This window comes from Heterocephalus glaber, unplaced genomic scaffold, assembly GCF_053883595.1.
Source record: "Heterocephalus glaber isolate CG9 unplaced genomic scaffold, H.glaber_assembly_v1.0 deba00001504, whole genome shotgun sequence".
In the NCBI taxonomy this organism is placed as follows: Eukaryota; Metazoa; Chordata; class Mammalia; order Rodentia; family Bathyergidae; genus Heterocephalus; species Heterocephalus glaber.
In genome coordinates this window covers 24,817,877-24,831,178 of record NW_028258324.1, presented here as the reverse complement: position 1 = coordinate 24,831,178, position 13,302 = coordinate 24,817,877, and positions in this window count along the sequence as shown.

Below are 13,302 nucleotides of genomic sequence, written 5' to 3'. Positions count from 1 at the left end.
ATGGTATAGGTGCTATTATTAACTTCATTTTGTATATTGCATTGCTGATGATCAGAAAATCCATGCTATTTGCTCAAGGTCATGAACAAGTGAATCAAATGCAAACCAGGATAGATAATTCCAGAATCTAGGATTTTAGATATTGCTACTATTCATACTTAATACTGAGCACTTCCTTAGCCAGGCACCTTCATCACCCTAATAGCCCATGAAGAATAAATTATCACTGTTGCTAACAGAAGAAAAACTGCAGTTTCAGAAGAGTAAGAAACATGACCATGTTCAAAGAATGGAAGGGTTCTAGTCATAGATCTGATGCCCCAAACCAGGTGTATTTTAGCATGCCACAGTATTACCATATTATACTAATTTCAAAGATATTCTTCTAAAATAGAACTCAAACCAGTCCTGTTTCAAACACAACTAATATCTTTTGAGTTCATATTTCATACTGACACAAATTGATTAGACAAAATATTGCTTATGACTGAAGTCTTTTAAACTTCTAAAGAGTGATTTAAGATTTCTGTCTAATTACAAGATAAACTCTTTTCCTTTAACCTCAATTATTTGTCATATGCAATACTCTTTATTCATCATAAAACATACATCCATTATGCTTTAAAGCATAAGTCAGTATATGATTTATTTTATTCTACTTATAACTAGATTTAATTTCAGAATATGAATAAGATTTCATGGAAAAGATAGTCTTGACATCTAACTTAACTTTTTGTGTGAGTCTAACCTTTCTAACCTAGTGTTTTTAATAAACATTTTATTTAATGTTTATTTATTTATTTAATTTAACATAATAATATTTCTTAAAATATTATATCACATGATTATAATTAATGCTTATAGTTTTTTATACTCTGGTTTTATATTGCTTTGAAAAAGAAAATTACTTTGAAGAAGAAATTATACATATTCAAATCACATAAATTGTTACATTTTAATGTACTTAAGAGATAAAGCTCAGCTATATGTTTATATAAAACATTAGAAATACCATTTTTAGACAGCATTTAAAATATAATAGCAATACATCTCTACTGCATAAAATTGTATCCCATTGAATTGCAGTAGAATTACTTTTAATCACTGCTACAATTTCTCAATTTGAATAGTGATTTTATATGAATTTTGGAGATTTAACTATGCTGTGCTTTTACCATAGACATCTCAACGTATACTCCTGGGAAGATTTATAATTAAAATTACACACCTAGAAACCTGCAGCTTTTCAGATGCAAGAACTTGGGGGTGTGGGAACATTTGATAACTTGAACTTTGAGAATCATGACTTAAAAGCTTAACGTTTGCTCCTCTCACCTCATAATGTTGATCTTGGTCTGGTCAGTTCCTCTATCATTGTTTGAACTGCATTCTCCTTCATAGATGATGGTTTCTTATTAAATTATTTATTGATGTGGCTGACACTAGTTGAATAGATTCATTAAACTTCACAAGGTGTTGGAGCCTAGTTCACTGGAAAGAAAAACCCCTCTTTAGACTCCTTAAAGGACAAAAAGCATCATGTTTTTAGAGCTCTTTTAAGGCATTTAATAAAGCATGAAAAGATATGACATCAATCCTACTAAAACACAAGGGAAAATGAATGATGTTACTGTAAATCTTTACATCAATCACATCCAATACTTTGGAAAACAATATAGTTTTGTTTGCATTTCAGAAGTGACAAACAACTCTTGTGACTGGCTTAACATAGTCACTTTCTATTAGTCAAGACCAGAAGCAAGTTAGAATTAAAATGTGGCCCTGCGTTGCTAGGCAGCTGAGTTGTCTTGACATGGTGGTTAGTTTCCTTTTCACTGAATGACAACAGTGGAATGAAAGAAGTTTTGAAAAACTTGATAATGGTTTTCAAAGAAGGAGGATAATTGGTGGTGCTCGCTTGTGCAACGCTGTGTGGAAACTTTCAGGAGGCTGTGAGAGAGGACTGTCACTAAAAATTTAAACTCTTGTACACAAACTTGACCTAGAGTCTTCTCCAGGTTTTGGCGGTTCATTTTCAGAACACTCCTCTGAGACCAAGGGGTGTAGGATGAAAGCGTTAAGACAGATGGGTAAGGCCCCAAAGGAAGAAAAGAATCAATAGTTGTGATTTAATCCATTGGTGAAAGGGAGGAATTAAGTAAAATCTTAAAAATGAGGAATGTGTAAAAGACCTCTAGTTAGTACCTATAATAAGAATGGTTTAATTCCATGGCAAGAAACAACTGAGCAGGCACTTGCATCAAATGGAGGGAATAAAGAAAGGTACAAAATGTTTTATTTCCTCTGCCTAGGATAAGACAATTGTTTTGATGTTGCATTTTAAGAATATTCTTTAGTTGATAACTCAGAAAAATATCTCCAACATGATAACTCCCAAACATATGCAAATAATTACAATTTAAGCATTTGCTGTCTGTGGTAATAATCAAGTGGAGCATATATTTAACAAAAACAAACAAACAAACCAAAAAAACCTGGGCAGACAAAAACCTCACAGAAAATACATGCTATTCACTGTTTCATCCAAACTACCTAATGCAAGAACATTTGTTTAACTATCTTTTCCATTAATTTACCCAGAATTTTAAAAACTGAGCAAAATAGAATCATATTGAAAGAAGGGACCAATTAGTGTTGGATTAACATTCATGGTTATTTACAGTTGTTTTTGTACTTGTTCTTGTGCTCTGACTTCCTAAAATTTCACAACCCAAAGATTTAGAAAAATGGGGTTGTTTAGACGCAAAGTGCAATGAAGTGGCTGTGACCATTGTGTAGACACCACCTCTCTCATTATACCCTCTCAATCAACACTCAGTACACAGGAAACCGCAATAAAGCCCATCTGCCACGGTTAATCTGCAGGCAAACCCACATCCATGTCTATGCCCGTTACTCTCCAGCCTTATTATTCTCAGATCCAAAGCTTCATAAGGGATCAGCCAAAGTCCATTAAAGTAAATAATAGCTAGAAATGACAGGCTTAGCAAGGATTGGGAGGAAGTTGAAGACCAATCTGAGCTCTGAGCTCTGATTAATAGAGAAAAGCATTAGGAGAAAAGGGGAGAAAAATGACCTCAGCCTGCTCCAAAGAATTCCTGAACCTTCGTTGTTAGGGCAAGTGCTACCATCTGAGACGTTAGTGATCCTTGAATTTCCTTCACTTTGATGAAGCTCAAATGGGAAAATTTTGAAGGTTCAGCAAGGCCCCAGACCTCAGCTGGAAAGCTGTCTGGAGTCAACCCTGTCAAAATTCTCTTGTGTAAGAGAAAGCCTTTATTAGCTAGATTGCAACAACAACAATAACAACACCCACAAATGTCCTACATGGTCCCATAAGGAGGGGCCTCTGCTAGAGATTGCAGATGCATTTATTATTTCCTTACACATAGCCACTTTTAAAGTCTTCAAATACATACAGTGAAATAAAGCAATTGTGAATCTTGAATGCTTTTAGGAGCTATCTAGATTTAGTCTGCTAATAGAAAAATATATGTTTATATGTGTGGGGAGGGATTAAAATATTTAGTCAGTTTCATTTTGTAATATGATATTTACTTTCATAATATCAAACAAAAAATTCTTCTCAAGCAGTTCAAGTTTTGTTGAGGCAAGGGAGAAACATAAAATGTTTCAGCTATTTGAACTGTAGATTTTATATAAATGACCAGGGAAAAGAGAATCCAAATTAGTTGAAAAATAAGAGTTTCATTACCCCACCATTCTAGAAATTATTCTTATAGATTCTGTTCAATAAATTTCCTAGTGAGAGGAGCTCAGACAATGTCATTCACCCACTTCTCTGCCCCACATAAGTGTATTTGGGTTTCAAATGAGACAGTTTTGAATTTTGGTATAGCTCTCCATAGTAATTTGAAGAAATCCACACCTAGTAGAACTATTTGTGAATAGGAAAAACTCATTTCAAATCTGCTCCTCAATAAAAAAGTGATATCCCTTGTATAAAATACCATTTTCTTTATAAAATATGAATTGAAATGAGAGTAGTAGAGAGAGTTCAAAAACTGTGAGGGAGGGCTCCTTAAAGTAAGAGTTGAAAACTAACAAAGCAGCTCCTGCTTGTCAGAAATCCCAGTCTGAAGGCAGACAGCATTTGGCAGAGGCAAGCAGGTATTGGAAAAGCCCTAGTGACTTCTTAGGAAGATAGCAATGATTCTGATGAGGAGTTGTCAGGAAGGCTCACCTTCAAATGTATTTCTTGTTCAAATTTATATTGTAGCATGCAATTTTCATAAATAAAATGAAAAGGCTATGTAAAGAACCATAGTTAAAATGATGGTGTCTCACAGATATTGCTGATAACTTGGCTAATGCACTGTTGATGTGGATGTGATACAATTTTCATATTTTAATCTTAAGTAGAACAAGAAATGACAATTATGAAAAGACAAAATAGATACCACCAACAGCTGTAATTGCTATCTAGGCTGCTCAAAGATGGGCAAAAGACACAGTAAATCAATATTAAGTTCTCCACAAATGCAGGTATCACAACAAGAACATCATATAACATCATTATAAGCAAATTCTAATACAATTTGGACAGTTGTAAAGAACACAAGATGAACACAGGGAATGTGAGGCTAACTTGTCCTCTGCAACTTCAGCTGATACTGTAGAGGAAATGGGAATCATGCCTATGTGTTTAGTTAAGGATGTAAACTGTGCTGGATTTAATAAACGAATGTCATCTTTTTATGATTCAAAACGTTAAGATCATAAAGGATTAAGTAGTTCTGCCACATGCAATTATACTCAGATGAAATTCAATAGTTTTAATATGTTAAGATGTGGGTGAAATGATTTTGTATATAATGCCACAATGAGGTTTATAAAGAACACCTAATTAAAATGGTGGGTTAATAAAATAACTAAACTTGAAAAACTTAAAGGTTAAATGCATGGTTTAAATGTCATTAAAGAATTAAAATTGAAATTGTCCAATGCAAACCATTGAGATGAGAAATGAAAGAGGAAAAATAAGCAGAGACAAGGAAATAAACAAGCACTTCAAGGAAAAGATACCAGAAAAGTAACAAATATGTAAAGTAGTTCAGTTATAATCTTAAAATTAAATATTTGCATTTCAGGTTCCACTTTTAGATTGTGATGATTTAAATGCCCTAGTGAAAATAGGTCTGATTTTATGGACATCTTTTTTGTGGCTCTTGGTTTCTTTTATGAGAAATGAAAAACACATAGCACAAAAATATAGATTTTATAAATTCTTACTGATCTTTTGCATTCACTCAAAAGTTATCTTAGTTATAAAAATTGGAAGAATTTGCTGTTTCAGTTTAATATTTTAAACTTTTAATTGAATTTAAATGTTTAGAATTTATTTACACCTCTATTTTTCTTCATTCCCATAATTGAGCCTCATTTTGAATTCATAGGATTCTCTTTTACAATATAGTTATGCAATAAAAAGAAACACTTTTCATTATAATTTTGTTTGCATAAAAATGTTATAAATATGAAACTAAATTTGAATCATTTGCGGAATTATTTGAGGCCAGAAAATAAATGATCTATTAATTAAAGGACTATAAGAAATAAATTTCTTTTTGTGCATGTATGTGGTATGAAAAACAATAATAATAAACCAAATTTATCAGTTGTTTGCTATGTACTTTTGTGCTTCCATAAGACTTCATGTCCCTTGAATATTGTCTTTTTGATAGCATTAGGTAGTTTACATTCCCAAATTATTCTTTTATTTATATAAATATAAATATAAAAGTAAATATTCTTGTAATATAAATTCATGAGAAATGTTTATAAATAGTTATATATATGTTACCATGTTTGTTATAGTATACACGAACCCATATGCATTATCTCATATAACATGCATAAATAACCCTCGATATGCACATATTTTAGACACAGGAAATTGAAATTTTAATTTCATTCATACATACTAAACATTTTAATAATAATCTACACTGGAAATATTATTGAAAATATGTGGATTTATTGTTCCAAATATTCTGCATTGACCTGTTTAGTAGAATTGAGTTGTTATGAATTTTAATATGAAAAATTTCCTGTTTGGGCATATTGTGTTAACAGCATTTAAAACCACATTCTCATTTTTTTGGCCCTGATGTTAGACTAGAATATTTAAAAAGAAAAATAATTTTTTATCCTTTCACTGAAGACTCAAAATTAAAAGGTTATGATTTACTTTTACAATAATTATCTTTAAATTCTCCATGTAAGAATGGATTAAGGACTTTCCATTAGCCACAATGTGTCTCCAATCTTTAATTTCTCTGTTTTCTTCTCTTCTCTATCCTATATTTCAATTCAGAGTCAATCTTTATGGTCATATTTTCATATTATCATATTTGGAAACTTGAAAAACATTCATTGAGATGTATATAAAAGTAGTTTAGATGGGACTTTATCAGATTTAAATATATATTTAATATATACATAATATGTCATAGTTATATATCATATAATTATATGGCATACTATGCAGATAATATATGTTAACTGAAAATTTATTTTATGAGTGTATGTTGTAGAACCTAACTGTTAAAAACAGTGATTTAATACCTCCAAAAAGGAAAAAAGGCTTAACATCAAAACATATTTCACTTTGTTTATCCACGTTCACCTTTACACTTTAAAATAATTCTATCAGTGAGCTACAACCAGTTACTCCTAGGAAACACAAATGTAATAATGGACTATATACATCTGAAAGTATTCACAAATATGACTAAAATCCTGTTTTTTACAGACCATAGATATTGGTGAAATGCAATTACAGATGCTCATCTCATTGGGAAGTATGAATAAATACATAATTCAAATCTCACATAAAAGAATTTCAAATATGGAATAAGTCATATTTGACTTATTTCTTTCTGTACACAGAGAAAGAATGGTGTGTGTGCGTACGTGTGTGTGTGTGTGTGCATGTGAGAGAGTATGTGTGTGTGTTTGTTTAATGGGATGCTGTTTGTCCCACTATATCTTACCACTCTGTCTCTTTGGATAACAATCACAGGACCCAGATGCTAAGGGTAAGTGATATTTTCCCACAAGCGGTTTCTGGCTCCTTGGCAGACATTGTAGGCAGTTGTGTTGGCAGCCGCAGAGCTGCCTCTGGCTCTCTTGCGTGGCTTCGCTGTTGAAGGGATGCTTGGCCTGCCCTGTCCTCCTGGATACCATTTCCCTGTGATGCCCTTTGGGTTTTGTGAAGCTTTATTCTGTACAAATCCCTGGTGCAATCTCTAGATGAACTCTCTAAATGGGAAAGAGAACCTTTCTTTATGGTTGTGTTTAATGATCATCGGAATTGCTTGTTCAGGTACTCAGGAAAACCAAAACAAAACCAAAACTTTTCTAATCTTTCTGGCTATTTTATTTTATTTCTGTCCTTGCTGTCAACCCTGAGCAAATTGTGTCTCAACTAAAAGAACAGAGTGTTAACCAAATGATTTTGAATAAATATTGTGCTTTTGTGTTTTTTATGTTGCAATTTATGTGATTTTTAAGTCCTTTGTTTCCTTGTATTCATTATCATGAACATTTTTCAAGACTTTTTTTGGATAACATATAAACCATCTCTTGCAAAAAAAAAGAAGGAATTTTGTGATTATACAAAGTACAACTGGCTTACAAACTATTTAATGAAATAAAAGTATTATGCTTCTGAAATTGATACAGAAGTAATACTTCATTCCTTGCATGCTTGTAATCTGGATGACATTTTGAAGCATGTGCTCAAGTTGTACAAACAAAAGCACACAGCAGAGCCAAAGATGGTTTCAAAGACACCAATATAACTGTCTACCAAATAATTTGTGAGACATTTTCACATTTCCTCACAGTGATATCACAAAAGTAGTCATAAAAGTGTATCATAGATTAAATGTTTCACTGACTTACCATATGCCTGACCAAAATCCCCAAAGCAAAACAATACTTTTGAAGACTGATGACCATATTGTGTTTATTAATTGAAATATCAATAGTTTTCTAAAAGAAATATCAGCCATATTTTGTATCAAAATGCTCACTCTAATCAAACCTGGGTTGGAATTAATTTCTTTCTGCCATTTTTATCTCATTTGACTGTAAAACACAAAAATTATTGATATTATGTTTCACAGTTTAACACGTAAATTGCTTTGACAATCAAAAAAAAAAGACAATTATATACCTGTTGATGGACCTTCAAAAAAGTATCTAAAACAATTATGAAAGTCTTCATGTGTTTTGTGAAGAACTCAAAATTACTTGATATACACAGTAATATTATAAATTAGTAATAAGTATAATTTAGTGAAGAATGTGACTAAAGCCCCAGGAGAAATGAAGATAACACCTCTTCTTCATAGCTGTAAATGTGTAAAAATAATTTTTGTAAATGTTAAATTCTTTCAAATGTGGAGTACATCTGTATTTATCTAATATTCTGCAAGCCATGTGCTTCTAGCTCAGTGGAGAAATAATCACAGTCCATTGTGATTTGAACTTTCTATGATATGTGCAAAAGCCATATTCTACAAGAGCATGTCTGGTTGAATTAGCATAAAACTTCAAAGATTTTGACATCTGAATTACTATAAAATATGTATATTTTGTTTCTGTATTGTTTATTTTTTAAAAACTATAAAACAAAATATGTGTTCTTCTTTCTTCTAGATTAATTTTTCTCTTTTTAAAAAATGTAAAACATTTAATAAATATTTATACAAAAAACCCTATTTTTCTGAAGCATTTTGTTAGTTCAGTTACAACTGTGAAATAATGACACTTTCAAAAAGTTTCTTGCTAAATTCTGGTTTTACATTTTCTGTGTCATAGAAGAACTCAAAAGATTACATATTTACACACTGTTCAGTGTTAATTTAGATTGCCATGCTTTGCAAGAAAGTTTTTTCATAGTTAAAAATGTATGTTATTTTTTCATTCACTTATCGTTTTTTTGGAATGTAGAGTTATATAGATAAAAGACTTTAAAAATAATTGTAAAGAAGTTACATTTATAACAACAGAATCCCTGGTAACCTTCTCCAAAACAATAAAGAGAAAAGAAAATTGAAAGTACTATGTCTTTGATTCTCCTTCTACCAGTAGGTGTCACTATTGGGACTACATTATAAAGTACGTAATGATCTCAAAACAGCTAACTGAATTTACATGAAAAAAAAAATAATGCATTACCTGTATGATCTGGAAGGTAATTTACAGAACCATGCTCACCCAACCATGCCATGAAGAATTACTGAACTAAAATTTATCTCAAGTAAGCATGAAGCCATTTGATATTACTATACAGAAACTGCTGAAAATCTGTTGATGTGGAACCCTAAGATAACACTCTTATCTGCCATCACAACAACAACAAAAAAACCTCATGGAATTATTGAAAAATAGAACAGAATAAATGTCATGAAATAATATTCTGGTATAATCAAATTTTAAATAGTATTGAATTTTAAAATATAAATGTTAAAAAAACAAGAGCAGAATTAGGGTTTTGCCTTTTGGAAACTTTTGGAAACTTTTGAGGTTAAACATAGCATCATGCTAATATTCCACACTTGAACAAAGACACTTGTAGAGTCAGTTCACTTTTTTTTTCAAATAGAGACAAACCTAGAATTTCTCTATGCAGAAACAGAAAATAAGTATCTTCATCCTAGGAAATATTGCATAATTTTTCAATGTCCGTTGGAAAAAGAAAACCTTTTACTTTTTTCTATGAAAAAAAGTTACTTTAAAAAACAGTGAGGCTGCATTTTGGCGATATGTGATGAAAACACACTGCAATGATGTGTTCATGCTAAATTTCACTCAAGAGAGCCATATTTGGCCCATATTTCTTCACTGTAACTAGGAAATCTTGGCAGTAAACTCTTGCTTTTCAATTAACCAAAAATAATTTACAAATATTTTAACCATATCTGAACATATTATTTCAGTTTTTGTTAATATAAGGAACATATGAGTACGTGTGTGCTCTTCCATCCGAACATACAATTTTAAGAAATGTACTTTTCTACTAACATGGTTTTAAACCTTAAACTTGCTTGAATCTTATGTACAAAGAAGCAAAAATGATTACCTGCTGTTTCCTTGTTGAATAATCTTAAAATATCTCAGTGTCCGAGCAGCTCATACATCAGAGCTTTATGGTCCTTTTATTACCTGAGAAAAAGCATTAGACATGACAAATTCGAAAGTGTGAATGCCATTATTCAATGTTGTGTACAGTGTGTTCAATGGCGATCAGTCTTGTGTGCAACTTTCCAATAAAAGCTGAAAGTCATTCTTCTGTTTGCTCTTCCAAACTGCTTCTGCACAGAACTGCACAGAGAGAGACTTGCCAGTAGAGGCCTCTCTAGATTTGCCTTCTGATTAAGAACGCAGAATTTGCTTTGAATCCACTGCAGTTAACACAGCTACTTGAAAAGATTCTTGTTGCATAAGGAAAAAGATCACTCTTTAATGCCCTTTTAAGTTCTACGATGTTGATTAATGTTGCCCTTTACATTAATGATGTTTCAAGTAAAAGAAAACAAATTTAAAATGGATAAATTCTATTGAGGATGCATTAATTAGACAGAGACTTTGCCATATGCTGTGGCTAGAGGGCTTGCTGGCCTTTCTCTTGTAGTTACCTGTGTAAAATCCACCCTATCCTCTACATGAATGCCCAAGCTGAATAGCCATTTGAATGAAGGCTTTAGTTTGATTCGCCATACAAGGGGTACTGTGTCACTGTGTTTTCTTTCTAGGAGTCACTAAGTGATTTCTATATCTGTTGTCATGGTGATATAGCAAAGCAGGGGAAAATGGGGGCAACTTCAGGCTTTCTCCTCACCCTCTGCACTAAGATGTTGTTAGCAAGCCTATAAAACATTGGGCTTTATCTGGGCCTTCTTTTTGTTCTCTGATTGTCAATAAAACTCATTTTAAGGGTAACAAGGACATCTAAATGTCATCTGTCACAGTGTTAGAGAGATTAAGTTTGTTTAGGGACTTGTGCTGGACAAAGGGCACTATTTGTTCTGCAGATACAAAGCAGTGTTGGCTATCACCACTCTTGATTTAGAAGGAGGCCCTGAGACCATCAAGGAAATATCATCTCAGTTGCAGGTGACAGAGAGACCATCTTGACATAACAGTATTATCATGAAAGAAAATTAATCATGGGTTTGAGTGAAAGTCTGTAGTTTCATTTCTCACATTCCTTTCTAGGTGTCCCAAACTAAAGTCTCCTCATAGACCAGAGATAACGAAACAGACAGGAAGGGCCACAGGCCTGTTTAAAAACATGACACACACATGATGGTCCCTGAATGAATGATGAAAGAGGGAAGGGAGGCTGTGCAAGAGAAGTCCAACAATAATGTGTACTACATTAATTCAGCATTTGCTCAATAATGAGGCTAAATGGAACATACAGATTAATGAAGACATTGGTGTTATTAAAATCAAATCCTGTGGCTCATATGCTTTTTTTAATAATGAACATTGTGGCTATTGGAGAGAAAGAAGAGGATTTTTTTTTCTATTAATTTGGCACACATCCCAGATCTCATTCAACCAGAACCTATCCCCTGCAAAATGCAGCCCATGGCCTTTATGTGATTTAGTCTTTCTATTTCATATGTGTTAATTTGAGGAAAAAAACCTCCTTATAAAATGATTTTTAAAATAAATGTGGACCCTAAGTAATAATTAAATTATATTAAAACCAGGATTTCTTCTTACATGCAGGGTGATTGTAAAATATATAAAATGTCATGCTTATAATGGAGTACTCACATCACATCTGCCCGCACTATGTAAATTGATGTAGCTATCTTGGGGCTTTTAGAGCCTGATCACATCAGTGCATCTCAAATACTATTTTTCAGGAAATAGAGGGGGCCATCATGTTAAAACTTAGATAAACTGTTTTAAATGTCAGCAATGGGAGATTCTTTATTTGCAATTTATTAGGTTCTGATAATGTAGATATTTATGAAATGTAAAAGAAAGCAGAGTGATATTTCTAATTTCTCTGTGAAAACAACTCTATGTACAACAATACATGGTGGTTTACAAATACATCACTGGAAACATAGCTGTCACATTTGAGTGACAATAATAAGCTCCTTCATGATCTTGGTTCGGTTGAAGAAAGGTTGTGTGTGTGTGTGTGTGTGTGTGTGTGTTGTAAATTTAAGTGTCCTCCATTCATAATCGCTTAAATCATTTTGAAATTTTCATTTTAATCATACTAAAAGAGATCTGGTTTTGCAGCCAATGGTTTTACTCCAACTATTGGACAGATCCCATTTTAGTTGTAAATAGAACAGTTAATAATAAGGAAGCTAAACTCTAAAAATCAATACAAACACATGCAACTGGAATTTGATAAAGAAAACCTAAAAGTTGCACAATCACACACTCATAACTGTGATTGTAATATTAAACATGTGTAGCTACTAAAAAGAACTACAGATGAATTCCTTTTTTAAAGAAACCCTGGAGCAAATTATGATTAATCTCAGTGTGATTTTTTTTAAGATAGGAAGATTTATTTATTCTTCACAAACTAATAGAAGCACATACAGTATTGAGATGTGTTAGATCAATATTATGGGCCTAGATGACTTTTGTTTAGTGTCTTAATAGCTCAGTCATTTGTTATTCATTCAGCCACACAGGAGACACCAGGGTGTTATGAAGGACAATACTCTTGGGGCGTTTTGAGTTCAATTTGTGTTTTTCTACTTATGCAGAACACATGTTGGCATCAGCCATGGTTACAACAGGGGAATCATAATATACAGTGAAGTTTTACCATGTCACTCTGAGCTAAGACAATCTCCAGAACAACTGAGCTACAGTTCTGGTACACTGTTACTAGCGTAGTGAATATATGCTTCCTTTCTATTTTTAAATCTTTTATTTCTTAGAATTTTTCCACTGAGTTGCAAGCAGGAATAAAATATAAAGCCCTAATAAAATAGTGCATTAAGCTTCAAAATAGTTTAACAAAAAAAAAATTTGTCATTCATACTTATAACTATAAACAGGGTGACCAAAAACAAATTCGAGGAGTCCACAATTCACAGAGGTACACAATGCACGCACACTTACACGTGCAAGCACATGCACACACACAGAGATCTATCTAGGTAAACATTTAATACTCTGTGTTCAAGAGCCCATTTTTTTGTCATTCTGCATATTTTTTAGCTTTTCAAATTCAGGGAATAAGGAAAGTAAAAGGAAATA